This window comes from Apodemus sylvaticus, chromosome X, assembly GCF_947179515.1.
Source record: "Apodemus sylvaticus chromosome X, mApoSyl1.1, whole genome shotgun sequence".
NCBI classification, from domain to species: Eukaryota; Metazoa; Chordata; class Mammalia; order Rodentia; family Muridae; genus Apodemus; species Apodemus sylvaticus.
This window is the reverse complement of record NC_067495.1, coordinates 30899610-30919742: the sequence shown is the minus strand read 5'-3', so window position 1 is coordinate 30919742 and position 20133 is coordinate 30899610. Positions and strand designations below refer to the sequence as shown.

Genomic DNA, 20133 nt, shown 5'->3' with positions numbered 1-20133 from the left:
CACTGAAATATGCCCAGGTTATTTTTTACCCCAACGTGGGCACCAAAAAAAAAAAAAAAAAAAAAAAAAACGTGTCAGTGCGAGGACCTGTTCGTTCTGGCAGATGGTTCCAAACCCCAGGATTCAATTTCTATGAAGGTCCAAAGGGTAGGAAGGTCTGAGAAGAGGTCAATTTCTGCTTCTCTGCCAGCATGCCAGCCATGAACTTCACAGTAACGCCTGAAACTTGTCCGGTAGAAGGTGGCAGAAACCTGCGGGGCTGCAGGCGGGGCGCTCGCCCACCCTCCAGAGCAGCCAAGGTCAGAAGGACCTGGGCTGCGAGTTGCAGCTACCAGCGGGTCCCGGGCTCTCTGAGAACTTGGGCGGGGGATTTCGAGGGCCCTTCTAGGTGCTAGCGGAAAAGGGCTTCCCTCGCTGCAAGCCCGGAGAGCCCTGGCCACGGGGGCGGCGGGGTGGGGACAGCGCAGACCTGCAGCAAAGGGGAGCCCCGCGGGGTCCGACCTCGATCTACCATACGTCTAGCACAGCCCCCTCTGTCTCCTGGCACCAAAAATTCCAGTCCCAGTCCTTCCGGAAAGACCCTAGAGACTCGTGGCGGAGTGGTGGATCGGCAAGGAAGACTCCAGCTTGGGACGCCCTCACCGTGTCTCCCCCGTTGTGCAGGGACCGGCAGTGCTACCCTTTCTGTCACCCTCCTAAGTGGACTAACTGGGTTCCCTCTCTAAAACAAGCTAGTGGACACATGGCCAACACAAGAGACGGCCTGACCGGCGGATGCAACTACTCACCGTGCCGAGTGCCCCAGCTCTATCGGGGAAGCCTCCACTCTCGCGGCCGGCCGCCGTCACCGCTTTACCTTCCCTAGCGGCAGCGACAAGTAATCGAAACCTCCGGCCCCGCCCTCTCGCCGGAGCAAACGCGCAGCCTAATTTGATGATCGCACCGCCCCCGTCTGCCCATTTGACCCAATCGGCAAGCTCCTCTCATTCCGCTAGGTCCGCCTTAGCCCCGCCTACTAATAGGCGCCAATGAAGAGAAAGTGCTCGTGCTCGAGTTCGGGCTCGCGCGCCCCGCCCACGTCGCTCGTTCTCGAGTCCCCCAAAATCCTAGAACCAGGATTTCTTGTACTAGCTCTCTACTTTGCAAATGAGCTTATGCGCGCTCGCGATGCTCCTCCTGGGGCACCAGGTTTGGTTGCCTTACCAAGCTCTAGCAACCTGGACTGCTGGGCTGGGAGGGGCGGGGCTCAAGCTGCGAGCCTAAGTGGGGACGGGGAAGTGAGGGAGGAGTAGGATAAAGGGAGGGAGAGATCGTGACTGAGGGAGGGGTGGATGCGGGAGTTGAGGGGGGTGAGGAGGCCCGGGAATCCACCTGTCACTGCGGTAGAAAAAAAGGGGGAATCCTGCCTACAGCGCAGCTATCCTAGCTTCCCTCTCTGGGGACCAGTGCGCAGAGTGGGTGGAGGGCGGGGAGAACATTTCGGGCGGGAGCCCGGGCACTGCTTGAAAATAAAGGAGGAAGGATGGCTCATCTCTGTAGTAGGTTTAAAAAAAAAACGATATTGAAGTCCATTGCTGCTGCCTAACTGTTGCAGATGTGCATGCACGAGCGCGCAAACACATTTATAAGCACGTTCATCTCACAGCCTGCGATTCCCTGGGGTGACTTAAGAGCAAGGAACTGGCAGCCCCGAGGATTCCTTACACAGCAGCTGGACGCGTGCAAACAGCAGCGGCCACGGCTGCAGCAGCAAACCACAACTATTCCCGTCCGATGCTGCTCTGCTTTACAAGATTCCCCAGCTGGTTAAAAAAAAAAAAAAAAGCAATGAAGTCATCATCGAACCAGTAGAAATATAAAGATCTTAAGTCCCACCACGAATCAGCTTTCCAATGATGATGACTAGTGGATAAAATAGAGATAGTTCCAGTGCACTTCTTTTAACTAAGAAAAAAAAATCTTTTATGAAAGACCTTGCAGACAAATCTATGAAAAGCTGCATGATTTCCACCTTAAAAAAAAGCAGAGAGGAAGAAAAGGTTTTTCTGGGTTTTAGGGACAGAAAATAGGTAGTATATGACGTCGAAGATGCCAAGTCAGAAATTATTTTTTTGTAATAAGAAATAGATATCTTGGATAAAATCCATTTAATCTACTCCTGTCTTCAATCTGGTAGCTATACAATAGGTTTGTCTACTTGATACCAAGCTAATACGATTATTCTTTTTCATAATGTGGTGAATATTTCATAAGCAATTGAAGGCACCCACTTTCTCAAGAAGCATATTAGAAAATTTTCCAGGTAGGAGCAGGGAATTAACAGTGAGGGAAAATGGAGTCAGGCTTTGCAGAGAGGCTCCTGCTTCCTCCAGTTGCAAAATCACAGTGCTGTGACCTCATGCTTCACCCACGTGGAGTCAGAATTCCTGGGACAATCGCTGCATTATCACCCCGTCAGTGCCTTTGTACTAGAAATTTCAGCCGCATTGCATTGGACTCAAAGGAAAGATGGTTTATCTGAACACACTGAGAAGAAGGTAAGAAAAAAAAAACAGTAACAGAACCACAGATGTAAGTTCAATGTCGTTTTAAGTAGCTGAATTAGATGTTTTCCAACAAGCCATACCATGGGCAAACACAGCCTTTCACTTTAACTTGGCTTTGATTTGATTTTCAGCACTGGTTTATTGGAGCCACATCCAGTTCAGTTAATTCCCTTTTTGAGAGAAGACTACACATTCTAAGTGTTTTAAAGAAATATCATGCTGCCATTTACCTGAGGTCCTTTCTTCTGTAAAAAGAGCAATAATGGTTCCCTGCAAATGCCTACTCTGCTAACAATTCTATAGATATTTGGGGCTGACAGAGAAAGCACAAGCTGCCTCCATAAATCTGAGTTTTACATAAACAAATAATGACTTGTAATACATGTGTCGTATCCAAATACATTCGGGACAAGGCTAGAAGACTGATTAAGTCTTTTAATCACTGTCCAAAAAGAATTTTATGGCCCACCCTTCTGGGAAAACTAAATCAATCTGTATTGTGTGTAGAAAGGGATATACATACTGAAAAATGAGTTGCTATTTATGTGAAATTCACATTTAACTGGGGGTCCACTGCTTTTATTTGCCTCTTGGCACAACCTGATACTGTTACACACATTATCTCTAATTCTCACATGTCTCAGCAAGAGTCTCACCACTTCCAGATGGAGAACCAGCCTCAGAGCCTCCTCAGCATCTCTTTGCTCCCCCTCTCCTAATGGAATCCCCCACTGTTTACAGATATCCAGACCCTGCACACAAGAGTCTGAGTCTAAATTAGTCTCAGTCAATCGTATGTGGCTTGATTAGAATAAAAGAAAAAGCTTAGCATCCCATGGTTTGAGAGAAAGATTTTCCCCCTCTATACCTTCTAGGTGAACAAGGCAGTTAAATACCCGGAATGCTGCTTTGTAACTGAGAAGAAAGCCAGCCTTAAGTCAAAGTCTTCCTACTAACTAAAGCTTTTAAAAACAGAAAAGGAAAACAAAAAGTAGATTCTTGACAACCATCTGGATCTTAAATTCATGATACAGCCTGGGTCTTTGGCAAGGCAGAAAAATCAACCTGATGAATGAATTGGTAGTACTTGTAGGCAGAAGGAGAATCAGTAATTATTTTATCCTGTTCAGAGCTCAAATCAAGCCAAATCTTATATGACTTTATTCAAAGTTTATGGCACATGACAAAGGGGGGAAAAGTAAATAAATAAATAAACAATCAGGATGTAGTGGCATACCTTTGCAACACCAGCACTTGAAAGGCAGAAGCAGGAGAAACACAACAATTTCAAGGCCACTCACATCTACATAGCAAGGTCTAGGCTAGCCATGGCTACCTAAGTGACACCTTGTCTCGACAAACAAAGTAAAAACTAAAAATAAAGTTTATGCTGTTGGAGGAAATGTTATTTTAGAATTCAAGTTCAGTACTTTAAACTTTTAAAGTCTCTATCTTCGTTCTCCAGGAACCGAGTTTAGCCACAAATAGTGTTGAAGGAACATGAGTGTCATCCTTAACACTCTGATGTTCTTCTACACCTTTAATACATCTTAAAATTAAAGGTGAAGACATGTGGTCATGTCTTCAATAAATAAATACATACATAAATAAATAAAATAAAATAAAAAAGCCAAGAAGTGACTTTCCCCTGAGAAGCCCAAGTTTATGAATCCGGGTGTGCCTTATTCTTTCTCTCTTTCTATTAAAGTCTGTGTTTAAATCTATATTTCAAATGTCCTTTTGGGGCTGGAAATGTGTCTGAGTAGGTGAAGCACTTGCTGCCCAAGCATGAGGGTCAGAGTTCATTCCCAGGCCCTACATGAAAAGCCAAACCTGGTGACAAAGGTTTGCTTGAGGAATTGTAATCCAGGTCTGGGGAGGCAGGGATCCCTGGAACCCTGGGCTCATTGGCCAACCAGCCGAGCCTAATTGGCAAGTCCGAGGCTCAAAAATAGTACATATCTCCTGATTAACAATACCTATCATCTCTACATATGTGGGCACATACATGTGCCAACCCTTTTACCTGTGCACAGGTAAGCATGCATACATACTCACACTCAAACCAAAAAATTCCCTTTTAATAAACTCCAACTCTGTTTCAAAAACAAAACAGGAAGAGATGCTTTTATCACAGAACTTGAGTGGCAGAGACAGGCAGATCTCTATGCTTTTTTAAGGCCAGCCTGGTCTACATAGTAAGTTCCAGGACAGCCAGAGCTCTATAGCTAAGATGCTTGCCTCAAAAAACCAAAACCAAAGTAAAACAACAAAAATTGTTTTAAGATATAGCTTTTCCAGCCAAGTAGTAGTGGCACACACCTTTAATGCCAGCACTCAGGAGGCAGAGGCAGGTGGATCTCTGAGTTTGAGGCCAGCCTGGTCTACAGACTGAGTTTCTAGACAGCCAAGAATACATAGAGAAACCTTGTCAAAAAACTACAGCTTCCATGTGCCTCAGTTTCTTCTTATATAAAATGAATATGGCATTAGTAGTGCTTATCTCACAGTAAGTAGGTCTTTAGGAAGTGCCCTGAGAAACCAACTGACCTATTATAGTAAGGACTTTGCAAGCTTTAGTTTTTATTCAACAGCCTCTATCCCATGGACTAAACATCAACTTGAAGCACTTTTTCCCTGTGATCAATACTTTGAGTCCTATTTTATGGAAAATTTGCCTCTCATGTCCTCTCACATCTTGGCTCATGCTTCTGACTTTTGGGTCTTTTTCAGCTATTAAAAATTAATCCAGCTTAATACTAGAATGCTGCATTTGATCAAAACCCCCAATTCCAGAGGGTAATGGAATAAATGTGACATGAATGCAGAAAAAGGAACTATCTAGAGGAAGGAGGAGAGCCAGCTAGAGGAGGACAGGGCTCCTGCTGGCAGATGAAGGTGGGGGAGACAGTTGGAGAACAGGGTAAGTTAAAACAAACTATACACACATAAAAATGCCATCATGAACAAAATCCATTCATTTACAAGTCATCTTTGACAAAGTGATCTTTAGGAGCCAGAGATATCCCTCACTGGGCGGAATACTTACCTGGTATGTGTGAAACCTTATTTGAGATTCCTAGCACAACTGGAGTATAGTGGCATAAACCTGTAATCCCACTGCTCAGACATGAATGCAGGGGGTGGCGAAGGGGGGATCAGTAATTTAGTTTATCCTTGGCTACACATCAAGTTTAAGGTCAGCTTTATAACACAAGAGACCCTGGTTCAAAATAATCAAATATGTGTAACCACTTTCAAAATCCCAAATAAACAACAAAAATCCTCCTTTTCCTGTGTCACTGTCACCACCCCACCTGGTTTGTGACTAAAGGCAAACGAAGAGCTCCTGGAGATAGGATAGGCCTTACCTTTGTATACCAGTTACTTAGATGGTATTTTCAGTTCACTCACCAAGCCCAATGTCTCTTACCATAGATTTGTAGGAAACAGAGGGGAGAAAGACTCATTGGCCCTTTATCGTAAGAACACACACACAAAAAAAGACTTGGTAAAATGGCTCTGCTGGTAAAGGCATTGGCTAGGAAGCCTGAATTCAATCCCCAGGACCCACATGGTGCAAAAAAAGAACCAATTCACACACACACCTACACCTACACACACACACACACACACACACACACACAGTTTTATTAATGTAAAAGTAACCCATGACAACACCTTCCTTTGGGCTATACACTGGCTCTCATCTAATAAAATATGGCAAAAGTGATGATCACAGGTGGTCCTGATGTAACATTAAGTCAGAGTGTTCCATTTCACTCTCCTTGCTAAATTGCTCACCATGGGGGAATATAGGTATATGTCAGTAAGACATTCAAGATGCCCATGGAGTTAGAAAGTGAAGACTTTTGCCAGAGGATATGAGAGTCATCTTGGAAGCAGATGTCCCAGTCTGTTTATTTCTTCATGGTCTCAGTCCTAGCTGACATTCTGATTTCAACCTCATGAAACACCCAGGCCAGAATCATTCCACTGAGCCACTTAAGAATTTGTAACCCTCAGAAACTACAAGACGGCACACATTTGTTGTTTGAAGCCACCCATTTTGTGCTAATTAGTAATGCTACAGTCCTGACTCATCTATATGGTTCCTATCTTCATTTTACAGGTGAGGTTTGAGTAAACTGTCCAGTCTTATCCAGACAGTAAGCAGTTGAAACAAGCCCCGAGAGACTGACCCCCTTCATTAAGCTATACGGCATTGTCAGTAGAAACCATATAAATGCTGTTGTGTCCTTTACTCCCAAAACAACTGTACATGGAAAATTCCTTTCTGCCTTTTACCAGTTACCAAATAAAGTCAAATGATAACGATGTGTGTAAAGGTGGGTCGGTGAGCTCTGTATTGCTCTTATCCTCCCACACCAGACAATGTCTCACTATGACGCCAAGTCTGGCATAGAAAGAACTCTGCATTCTCCTGACTCAACCTCCTGGCTACTGAGATCACAGGCATGTTCCACTATGCTCAAGCTTTCCTTTTCTTTTCCATTTCATTGCTTACTTACTTAGCTCAAATGCAAGGTGTCTTAATGAGCATCTTACTAATATCCGTCTCTTACAGGATTTTGATAGTGTAAAGTGATTCCAAATAATGCCTTTCCCCTGAATATGTACAGGTAAAGGAAGAGAGACTATATATAACATATTTATCACATCCCAAGATTTTAATTAAAAAATGGAAAAACATTTTTAAAACATTTAATATTTACAGAAATAAATGAGCTCACAGGCTATAAGTGCTAAAAGTAATAAAATGGTTGTACTTCTCATTTTCTAGATTTAATAACAGATCTGATTCAATGCATTTACAAGCTCTTTATAAGACATGTTAGAATTCTAGGACAGTTACATAAAAGCACACAGAATGGGTGGGGCTGGTGATGTAGCTCGGTTGGTAGAGTGTTTGATTACTACACACAAAGCCCTTAGTTCAATCTCCAGAATTTCAGAGGCAGAGGCAGGAGGACTGTCCTTTTGTTCTGGGCCAGCCAGGGAAATCCTTTCTAACCAATAGCAACAAGGAAAAGGGGGAGTATGGCTTGAGCTTTATTCGTTTCGAGTTGTTTTCCTGATGCCTAGCATGGGGCATGACAATCAATAAGCATTTGCTGAATTAATCCATTAATTAGCTCATCTGTATTCCCACACATTCACTCATTGCAGGCTCTGTTGACATACACAGAGGGAAATCAAGGATCCAGACAATGGGCTGAGAAATAGATGTTAACAGACAGGAAATGTAAAATGAGGATGAACACAATTTGGGGTCATCCCATTTGAGGTGGATTTGAATGAAAAGGAGCAATGGCTGATCTGGGTTGTCACCTCAACACCCCCAGGGGAAAAGGGAAATTCAGTTGAATAGTTTCCTGAGGACGAGTCTTTGGGGCATTTTCTTGATTGTTAATTGATGTAAGAAGGGCCACTTAAGTGCACAGTTCTGTTCCTAGGCTGGTGAGTCTGGGCTGTCTAGGAGCTGAACAGGGGCCTGGAAGCAAGCCCCAAAGCAGCATTCCTCCTCAGTCTCTGCCTCAGTTCCTGATTCCAGGTTCCTGCCCTAATTTCCTTCCATGATAAACTGTTACGTAGAAGTGTAAAATGAAATAAATTCTTTCCTCCTCATGCTCTTTTTAATTGTTTTGTTTATCACAGCAACAGAAAGCAAACTATTTTTATTTAAATTTATTTATTTATTTTTACACTCCATATTTTATTCCCTGCCTCTACTCTCCAACTGTTTCACATCCCATACTTCCTCCTTGCCCCACTGTCCCCACCCCCACCCCACCTGACCTCTAAACTCCCTGGGGCCTCCAGTCTCTGGCAGGTTAGGTGCATCATCTCTGAATGAACACAGACCCAGTAGTCCTCTACTGTGTGTTAGGGGCCAAATATCAGCTGGTACATGCTGCCTATTTGGTGGTCCAGTGTCAGAGAAATCTCTGGGATCCAGATTAATTGAGACTGCTGGTCCACCTACAGGGTCGCCCTTCTCCTCAGCTTCTTTCAGCCTTTCCTAATTCAACGTTGATCAATGGAATAGAATTGAAGACGCAGAAATAAAACCACACACTTACAGATACCTGATCTTTGACAAAGAAGCCAAAAATATACAATGGAAAAAAGAAAGCATCTTCAATAAATGATTCTGGTTTAACTGGCTTTCTGTAAGTACAAAAATGAAAATAAACCCATATTTGTCACCTTGCACAAAGCTCAAGTCCTAGTGGATCAAGGATCTCCACATTAAACCAGATACACTGAAACTAATAGAAGAGAAAGTGGGAAAGAGCCTTGAGCTTGTTGGCACAAGGGGAAATTTTCTAAACAGAACTCCATTGGCTCAGGCTCTAAGATCAAGAATTGATAAATGGGACCTCATGAAACTGGAAAGCGTCTATAAGGCAAAGGGCATAGTCAGTAAGACAAATCGACAACCTACAGATTGGGAAAAATCTTTACTAACCCCACATCCAATAGAGGGCTAATATCCAAAATATATAAAAAACTCAAGAAGCTAATCACCAAAAAAACCAAACAACCCAATCAAAAAATAGAGTATAGAGCTAAAGAGAGAAGTCTCAGCTGAGGAATCTCGAATGGCTGAAAAGCAGCTAAAGAAATGTTCAAAGTGCTTAGTGATCAGAGAAATGCAAATCAAAACGACCCTGAAATTCTACTTTACACCAATCAGAATGGCTAAGATCAAAACCTCAGGTGACAACACATGTTGGAGAGGATGTGGAGAAAGAGGAACACTCCTCCATTGCTGGTGGGATTGCAAACTGGTACAACCACTCTGGAAATCAATCTGGAGGTTCCTCAGATAATAGATGTACCTGAAGACCCAGCTATATCACTCTTGGGGATATAGCTAAAATATGCCCCACCATGTCACAGGGGCATGTATTCCACTATGTTCATAGCAGCCTTATTTGTGATAGCCAGAAGCTGGAAACAACCCAGATGTCCCACAGCAGAAGAATGGATACAGAAAATGTGGTTCATTTACACAATGGGATACTATTCAGCTATTAAGAACGAGTACATCCTGAGTTTTGCAGGCACATGGATGGAACTAGAAAAATATCATCCTGAGTGAGGTAACTCAGACCCAAAAGGACATGCATGGTTATGTACTCACTAATAAGCTGATATTAGCCAAAAAAGTACAAAATGCCCAAGATACACTCCATATAATTCAAAAAAGTCAACAAGCTGAAGTGCCCAAGTGAGGAGACCTCAGTACCACTTGGAAGGGAGAAGAAAGCAATCACAAGTGGGGAGGGAGGGAGGGAAGGAAATGGGAGGGAAAGTGGATGGGAGGCAGGCAGTTGAGGGGAGAGGGGAACCTGATCTGGTATTGGGTGAGGAAAAAGGATTGAAGCCCTGAGGGCCAGCAGCAATAATGGAAACAGGCAACCTTGGGCGATAGGAGGTTGGGGGATGGAGAACCAGAATGCACCAGACACCTGGGAGGTGAGAGACTCTCAGGACTAAAAGGGAGGGACCTTAGATGAAATGCCTGACAGTAGGAAGAGGGAACTTATAGAGCCCACCTCCAGCAGGAAGACAGGGCATCATGTGAGGGAGAGGGGGGCATCCCACAGTCACAACTCTGACCCATAAGTGTACCTCTTTGAAAGAATTACGGGATGGAAATGGAGAGGAGCCTGAGGAAAGAAGGTCCAGCGACAGGGGAGGGCCCAAGGCCTGACACTATTACTGAGGCTATGGAGCACTCACAAGAAAGCAAACTATTAACAGAAGATATGAGATATGTGGAAGACATCTAACCCTTCTGTGCAATTGCCTCAAGTGTGATGAATTATTTCATTTGTCAATTTGAATGGGCTAAGGATGTCCTGATATTTGGTAAAACAATATCTGTGGGATCATCTGTAAGGGTGTTTCCCTAAGATTAGCATTTGGAATCACCAGACTTAATGAAGAAGGCCCATCCTCCCCAGTTTCATCAAAATTGGACTACTGGATTTATTTTTTAATTATTATTTTTTCAAATATTTTTATTTTTATTGTATATGTATTGATCTTTTGCCTGCACATATTTCTGTGTGAGTGTTGGAGCCCTACATCTGGAGTTATATGCAGGTGTAAGCTTATGTGTGGGTGCTTAGAATTGTACCCAAGTCCTCTGGAAGAGTAGACAGTGTTCTTAACTGCTGAGTCATCTCCCCAGCAACAAATACTACTGGATTTAAGACACAGAACAACATCAGCCCATTAATACTAAGTGATTTCAACATACCACTTTCTCCATTAGACAGGTCCTCTGCAAAAACAAGGACAGACAAACATCAGAATTAATTAGTAGTATATATCCAATGGACTTAACAGATACCTACAGAATATAAACACCAAAGAACAAACATTCTACTCAGCAGCACACAGAAGCTTATCTAAATTATAACACACCTGGGGTAAAAAACAAGTCTTTATGAATACAAAAAGATTGAAATAACTCCTCATATCCTTCCTGACCACAAAGCGATAAAACTCAGAACTGACAACAAATAAACCTCTACTAAATACAAATTATATGAAGATTAAACAACTCATTCTTGAATGATGAATAAGTCAAAGAAGAAATCAAGAAAGAAATAAAAAATGCTCTGAACTAAATGAAAATGAAAACACAACACAACAAAGCCTCTGGGACACTGAGAAAGCAGTCCTATGAGGAAATATATAGTTCTAAGTGCCAACATTAACAAATCATAAAAGGCACAAATAAATGACTTAATGATGCAATTCTAAAAGGTGGAAAAACAGGAAGAGCACAAAGCCAAACCCAGTAGATAGCAAGAAATAATAAAAATCAGAGCCAAAATTAATGAAATAGGAAAAAAAAAGAAAACAGTACAACGTATCAACAAGTCTAAGAGCTAATTCTTTGAGATGATAAGATTGACAAACTCTTGGCCCAACTAACCAGAAGGAAGGAAGGAAGGAAGGAAGGAAGGAAGGAAGGAAGAAAGGACCCAAATTAAGCAAATCAGAAACGAATAGGGAATCAGTACAACAGACCCAAAAGAAATTGAGAATATTATAAGTGAATATTTAAAAACAAAACAAAACAAAACAAACAAACAAAAAAAACCCCTGAAGTCCATTACACTGGCAAAAAAAAAAAAATCTAGATTTAGCCAAACCATGAAAACTAAAGCAAGGAGAAATCAACAACTTAAGCAGACCCATAACAAATGAGGAGATTGAAATAGTAATAAAAAGCCTTCCAACTAAAAAAAAGTCCAGTGCCAGATGGGCCAGATGGATTCACTACAGAATTCTACCAGACTTTCAAAGAAGCACTACAGCCAATCCTTTTAAAGCTATTTTGAAAAATAGAAACGGAAGGAGCACTTTCAAACTCCTATGAAATCAGTATCATTCTAATACCAAAACCAGGAAAAGACACAACAACAACCAGAAAAGAAAATTATAGACCAATATTCCTGATGAACATTGACTCAAAAATACTCAATAAAATGCTTATAAACATAATACAGACATACATCAAAAAGATTTTCTACCATGACCAAAATGCAGCATATGCAGGTCAATAAATGCAATAAACCACATGAATGAACTTAAAGATACAAATCATATGACCATTTCAACAATGCAGAAAAAAACTATTGACACAAATCTAACACACCTTCATAATAAGAGTACTAGATAGAGTTGATATAAAAGGAACATGCTTCAACACAATACAAGTAATATATGAGAAACCCACAGCCAACATCATCTGAAATAGAGGAAAATAGTGGCAATCCCACTGAAGTGATGAATGAGACAGGAATGATCACTATTGCCACTACTTTTCAATATTGTACTTGAGGCACTAGCTGGATTAATAAGGCAAGAAAAGGAAATGAAAAGGATTCATATAGATAAACATGAAGTCTATCCCTATTTGGAATGAGACATGAAATTGTACAGTAGAGATCACAGAAACTACATGGATATGTGCTTCTCTTGCTTTGTCTTTGTTCTTCGGTTCCCTGTTTTGTTGTTTGTTTTACCCTAGTTTATTTTGTTTTTATTTGCGTGTTTATTTTCTAAACAAAGAGAGAGTAAGAAGGCATGGATTTGGATGGATAGGGAGGCACTTAGAAGGGGGAGGGGAAGGGTAACTGCGATCAGAATAAATAAGAAAATTTTATTTAAATAATAAAAAAGAAATCCTTATAAAGCTGTAGTCTGAAGCACATCGAGCATGACAGCAGAGAATAATCTTGACCCAATGGGCTTCTTCAGGAAGTTCTCCATTAAGTTCTCAAACAGTTTTTTTTTAATATAATAAGAAAAAATTGAGTCTACCTGATACCTAATTTTATGAATTGATATGCTTTTTATGACACAGGTTGTAATAAAAGACTTTCTGCGTTGTAAAACCAAACTAAAACTACACTCCTATCAATGACTACAAGTTACACTGAAACATACACACACACACACACACACACACACACACATTGATGATGAATGAATAGATAAATGATCCAGCAAATAAAATGACAATTGTAGGACCTGGGTAGGCAGTTCCTGGGTACTCTGAGCACAGTGCTTTTAACTTAAAGTATTTAGAAATTTTTTTTTATAATTTTATAATTTACCATGATAATTTATTCTGAATAGAAATGACTTACTATTCTCCAGATGTCTGTAATACTTTTCTCTGAGTCTTTGTATCCTACCTGATTTCACCATTGCATTCACCATTAGCTATAATATAGAACTTTTCTACAACTAACTTGACAATGCCATTAGGCATATGTATATACTTACAGAAGCCTAGGATTGTTCTCACACCTCCACAGGCCTGCACCTGCACTTACCCAATTGAACTTGCATACACACATACACAAATTGTTTATTAAAGGTAACTGCTAACAATCTTTAGAACAAAACCTTTCATTTGCACATGCCAGTTTCCAAAATCAAAAGAAAAACCATGTATATTGTCCAAGTAGGAAACAAAGAATTTAAAACCAGTTGACATTAACAATACAACCATTTAACTAAAACCAATTTTGTTAGTCTCTTGCATATTAAATGTTTCACCTCCCACAAGAATTTCTAGCAAATGGCCAGGTTGGCTTGAGTTCATCTGTGTAACAAAGATTAATGAGCCCTATTTACATAGAAAACATTGAATTTATCAAAGTGGAGATAAATAAAAGGAGCAGCCAATCATCTTAAGCTACATTTTCCTAGTTATTTCTCTTCTAAACTACTCATATGCATAGACATTATCAAAAAGTAATCATGAAACACCAAGGGGTGATAGAAGCCTATTACTTTACAATTTATAAATAGGGCAATCATCTCATAAAACATTTTATAGACTAATCAAATAGAAACAGAAGTTTGCTTCCTTAAGAATTAACAGCACTGGAAATATGTATATGTGTGTGTGTATATATATATATATATATATATATATATATATATATATATATATAAAACTTCTAGACTTTGTGGATACAAGTCAGGCATGGTGGCTCATGCCTTTAATCCTAGCACTTTGAAGGTAGACACAGGAGAATAAACAAAAATTTGGAGGACAGTCTGGTTCACACAGAAAAGCCCAAGCTAGACACAAAACAGTTACAGAATAGTACAAGCCTGTCACAAAAACCCGAATAATACAAAACAGAAAAAAGGAGAATGAGGATAAGAGATTTTGGAGTTTCATATTTATTCACCAACAACCAAGTAAAAGAATACTTAACTAGACACAAAGATTAAATGACTGCAATATCTTAGATGCCTTTAAAAATCTTACTAATGTATTCATTGATACCAGGGAAAGTCCAGGCAATACTGTTTATTTGGGGATCCTAGTCTCCCCTTCTATCCACTTCCCTGGACCTCACATCATCCCTGATTTGGTATTTTCCCTTTCAAAAGTAGTTCTGAGAAAAATACTTAAAAGAGTCTTTGAAGTCACCTGATAGTATTGATGTGATATGTGTATTTTTTTCCTGACAGTTGACACTTTAGCAGCAAAGTGACCAAATAATTAGTAAAACTAGCAAAATCTCAGTATAAAAATCCAACATTTAGTAAGAGTAATAGCATTATTCATGGTAGTAAGAACAGCAGAAACAATTCAAATGGCTATGAATGGACAGCTAAACAAAATGTGGTATATCCCTTCAATGAAATACCACTAGGCAATAAAAACAAATATGTTTTTATTTTTTGTTTTTTTTTCACTGATGAGGAATGAATCCTGGGTCTCAATTCTCTGCTACCAACATCACTCCCACCCCTACCCCAAAAATAAAACCCTGATACATTATACAGCATGGATCAACCTTGATATTATTTAAATAAAGGAAGTTAGACACAAAAGGCCACGTACTATATTATTTCATTTTTACAAAATAGCCAGAACAGGCAAATCCATAGAGACAAGGAGAGTGAACTGATAGTTTCTTAGGGTTGGGGAGATCAGTGATCAGTGATGGATTTGGGGTTCTTTTTGAAATCTTGCTGGGTAATAATCAGGGATACTAAGAATAATATTTAAAGAAGCCCTCACTAAATAGTCATAGTCTTACTATATATAAGCTTAAGTGGTTTGTTTTTTTTTTTTTTTTTTTTTAGAATTTAAGAAAATGTTCTAAGTCTATGAAGATGTTTTTAGGATGGTAATACAAGTTTACATGAAAAAATGATTTAAATACAGAACTCTGAACTCACCAAGATAGGATAGATGGTAGAATATTTTTTCTAAGTTGCCAAATAAAAACAGACTGGACCTTAAATATAACTCTTACCTAATAATTTTCATAATTGTCTCATGCTCCTGCTGTATGTTTTTTAATATCAGAAGAGAAAGAACCTTTTTATTTAGAAAAAAGGGGAAATGTTGAGGTTTGGCCTGTTGCTATGCATTGGTTATGCTAAATTCTGCACCGGAAGTTCTAGTTGCCTAAGAGTGAATTCTCATGGTTACCAGCTTTTGTTGTGCGAACTTTGTTTCTTGTTTTAAAACTATTGGTTAAATAAAATTGACTACAGCCAGTTACTGGAGGGATTAGAGGTAGGCAGGCTTTGAGTTACCTTGGTGGGGGTTGCAGAGGGAGAGGAAGGAAAAGAGGAGAGAGGAGGAAGCCACCATGAGAGCTGATAGGCCATGAGCACTTGGCCAGGAAAGACAGCAGCAAGGACTGGGGTACACCTCCGGGGAAGTAGCCATCCCAGCAGTTAGGAATGTAGACTAGGGGTAATTGTCCCCCAGTAATTGTTAAAACCAAATAAAATAACCATAGTCTGAGTCTTGGACTGGAGCACAGCGTCCCCAATGGGGGAGGTACAGAAAGGACCCAAGGAGCTGAAGGGGTTTGCAGCACCATAGGAAGAACAACATGAACCACCCAGTACTCCCAGAGCTCACAGGGACTAAACCATCAACCAGAGAGTACACATGGAGGAACCCATGGCTCCAGCTGTATAAGCAGCAGAGGATGGCCTTGTTGGACATTAAAGGGAGGAGAGGCCCTTGGTCCTAGAAAGACTTGCTGCCTTAGTGTAGAGGAATACCAGGACAGGGAAGCAGGGGTGGGTTGATTGGGGAAGGGGAGAGGGATCATGGGATTTTCGGGGGAGGAGGGAACCAGGAAAGGGGACAACATTTGAAATTTAAAGAAAGAATATACCTAATTATAAAAATAAAAATAAAAAATAAAAAAGAGTCCTTCTCATTTGTAAGCTAGACGGGGATACATTAAAATTGGTTTAACTACATCCTCCTTTTGGTTTTCTACACAATCAATTCATATTTGTCATCCAGTTTTTAAGTGTCATGCTAGATTTTTTTTTTTTTTTTTTGATGCACAACTTTGACCTATGTTTGGGGAAAGGCTTGTTTCTCCACCAGCATGAAGTCCTTTCAAGAGGTGGCTTAACTGCAGAGAGCAGCTGCACCCAGTGGACCTACATCTTTGATGATTGACGTAAGAGGTGATAAAGGTCAAAAAGGCCAACTCAAGCGGAAAAGCTAACTTCCTGGAGGCTGCAGTTGAACCTGCATGGCAACCTCCCACTCCTGCACTACTCATCATTGGTCCACAGGGGTTGACCCTAAGGGCCCTTCTAATAGTAAACATCCTGTGCTTACCTTAGGGTCTGCATTCTTGGAAACTCGGAAATACAACCAGTAGCAAGCTCTCAGTCTTTCTTTCTCTCTCTCTCTCTCTCTCTCTCTCTCTCTCTCTCTCTCTCTCTCTCTCTCTCTCTCTCTCTCTCTCCTCTTTTCAACCCAGGGTGGCCTCTATGTAGCCAAGGATGGATGATCTTGAACTCCTGATCCTCCTGTCTCCACCTCCTGGTGCTGGACTTACAGGAACATGTTACTGTGTGCAGTCTACGGGGCTGTGGGTCAACCTGTGAGCCTTGTGCATGCCAGGCAAGCACTCTGCCAACTGAGCAGCATTCCTTCTGCCTGGTTTTCTCCCTTTTAAACTGTACCCCCACAGTTCTCCCTGTTAGCAGCTCTTGCTCTCCTTCCCTTGTGATTTTCTGTACTTTACTACAAAGGTGGGGTTTTAGGTCATATTGAGTTATCCCTAAATGTATATGGTTGAGGCCTCCTTTATCCTCAATGTAATGTGGAGACTGAGCCTTTTTAAAAAATTGCTAAGGAGATGGAGAGATGGCACATTGGTTTAAGAGTACTTTTTTTTAAATTCACTTTATATCCTGTTCACTGCCCCTCTCCCAGTCACCCTCCCAATCCTTTTCCCCATCCCTCCCTTTTGCTCTTACAGGGGACCTGGGCTGAATTCCCTGAATTCAAATGCTATCTACAGCCATCTATATTCCAGGGGATCTAATAGTCTTTTTTGACCTTGGTGGGAACCAGGCACATGTGTTGCAGGCAAAATATTCCTACACATAAAACAAATGTAATTTTCTTTACCCAGAAAGTAACTATGATTCAATGAGTCCCTTATGGCAGATCTCTCATCAGATATGACTGGTATCTTTGCCCCAGGGATGTGCATATAGAAGGCCATGTAAGAACCTAGTAAGAAAGTGGCCATCTACAAATGAAGTGGAGAGGTCTCAAGAGACATGAAACTTGAGAACACCTCGATCTCAAATTTTGAGCTTCTAGAATTTTGAGCAAATGCATTTTTGCTGGCAAAGTAGTCCGTGGTACTTTCTTTCCATGACACCAGCAGACTAAGGGACTTAGGGCAACAAGCTGGTTGACTCTTCTAAAGACTGTGTCTTCACATCAATAAGATTTTTACTTATAATATATAGCAATTTAAGATGGATGCTAGGGAGGCGATTGCTGCTGAGGTCATATGTGATGCACTTGTCTTCTCTGTACCCACATTCCTTTTTTCCATAACTAAATCCATCTGAAGCCAGTTTCATTTACTTTGAGCCATTTTCCTATTCGATTCTGTGACCTCATTATTCATTATTTCCCTGCTCTGAAGCCTGCTAGGTCCTAAAAACAAACAAGCCTACTGCCTGCTCCCTTTCTTTGGTCCGAGCCAGCTGGCCTGAACTGCTCTATTTCCGTGCACTTCTTGTTTCCTCACTTCCATCAAAGAAATGCTTGCACAGGAAGGCCATTTACCTGTAAAACTCAGCAATCCCTCTTTATGTTCTGTCAGTGCTCAGCCCAAAAAAAGGGTAGGAAACACTCCCTATATTACCCTTTTAGGTTACTGGAACAAAGTACCTACTACCCTCAGGGTACTTTTTAAGTAAATAAAAAAAAAATATATGTGTAAAAGTGCATACCAAGGTATGCATGTGGAGTTTGGAGGACAAGTTGTAGGAGTCAGATGTCTTCTTCCATCATGTTCAATTCCCCAGGGATTGAACTTAGATTCTTAGTGTTGGTGGCATGCACCTTTACCATCTTATCAGCCCCTGAGAATCCTTTTTCTTTTATATTGCTGAAAATTGAACCTGGGGGTTCATGCTTACCAGGCAAGCATTGTACTACAGAAACAAAACCCTAATACTGTCTTTCAGTTCTGGAGGCCAGATTCTGGCACGAAGGTAAAGGGCAGCACTGATTTCTTCCAAGGTCAATAGGGAGAATCTGTTCTCTGCCTCTCTTCTAGCTTCTGGTGGCTTGCTGGCAATCCAGCATTTCTTGGTATATGAGCACTTTACCTTTGCTTTCATCTTGACAAGATGTTCTCTCTGAGTTCCTGTGTCCAAATGCCCCCTTTCTTATAAAGGCAGCACTCATACTGAATTAGGAACCAACCCCTCTACTCTTTGATGATCTCATTCTAAATAACTGCATCAGCAGTGACCCCATTTCTTCACTCAGTCTCATTTCCAGGGGGTGGAGACTAAGGTTTCAGGCTATGAATTTTAGGCAGCATAATTCAACCCATAACTCCCACCTCATGCAAAAAATATACTCAAAGGTTCCCAGAGCACTCTCAACCCATCTGCTTCTCACTGTTCCTTCACAGGAGATGAAGATGAAATGGGGGTGGGGGAGCAGAAAAACAGTGATAGAGAGGCCATAGCATTTATTTTGCTGCTGTTACTTTGGTGTTTTCTATTTTGTTCAAGCATCACATAGCCAAGTCCAGCCTCCACCTCAGTATGTAATGTAGCCCCAGGCTTCAAATCTGTGCTGATCATGTCTCAGGCTCCCACATGCTAGGGTTACAGGCATAAGCCATTCATGCTCAGAAGCGTTTCTTACTATGTTTTTGCTTGCTTGCTAGTTTTAAACAGTCTTCTGTAGCCTAGGCTGGTCTTCCTGATTCTCTTGCCCCCACTTCTCAAGTGCTGGGATTCTAGGTGTGAGCCACTGTGCCAAGGAAGCACACCATTTCCAAAGAGGACTTGCAAGCACATTGGCTCTGCAGCTCAGCTTTCTCGCTTGTGCTGTGTCGGAGCTAGGAAAAGCAGGCTGCCAAGAACCTTTAAAACAAACTTTCTTCAGTGTCCGAGAATTCAATACGTTCATTTCAATAATGAGCCGGAGTGAACCTAAACATCCAAGAGTAGGTGCAAGAGGTAGAACATTTGCTTAGCATGTGCAAAAGCCCTGGTCCACCCCCAGCATCATATAGGGAAAACAATCTAGAGTAGAGATACTTATTCCGGGATGTTTATTCTTACTTGAGTGTTTATTCTCAAAGGGGAGTCCACAATTCTCTCAAACCCTTTGCAAAATGAGGAGGTTTTGTGTACACCTATGCCTTTTAGGGAACAATACATGTGTTTCCCCCAATCTTAAAGAGACCATACCTTCCTAGAAATATCTGCTTTATTTAAGAGACTAAAACACTCCTGTGTCCACCAGAATAGTGAACTCCACCAGGCAGTGGCCTAAGACCTACCACAATCATCCACCACCATTTCTAAGAACAGTCCTCCTAACTTGACTTTTCCTTCTTGTCACTACTTGTGCTTTAATCCCAAACTTGACTTCACGCAGCCTGGGCCACTCCCCACTCTTGTCCCTGAGGTGATCCTATGTGGCTCCATGTGTCTTTCTGGGTCACTTCCTGTTTAGTCTGGACTG

The 20133-nt window shown here is 41.2% G+C and overlaps 1 protein-coding gene across 1 annotated transcript in view; it reads right to left on the bottom strand.

Annotated features, from left to right (window-relative positions):
• Positions 1–861, bottom strand: part of Cdkl5 (cyclin dependent kinase like 5) — a 211988-nt gene extending 211127 nt beyond the window's left edge. Inside the window, exon 1 of the mRNA XM_052171250.1 lies at positions 789–861. The gene's annotated coding sequence lies outside the window, so the exon portion shown is untranslated. The remainder of the gene's footprint in view (positions 1–788) is intronic.
• Between the last annotated feature and the right edge of the window lie 19272 nt (positions 862–20133).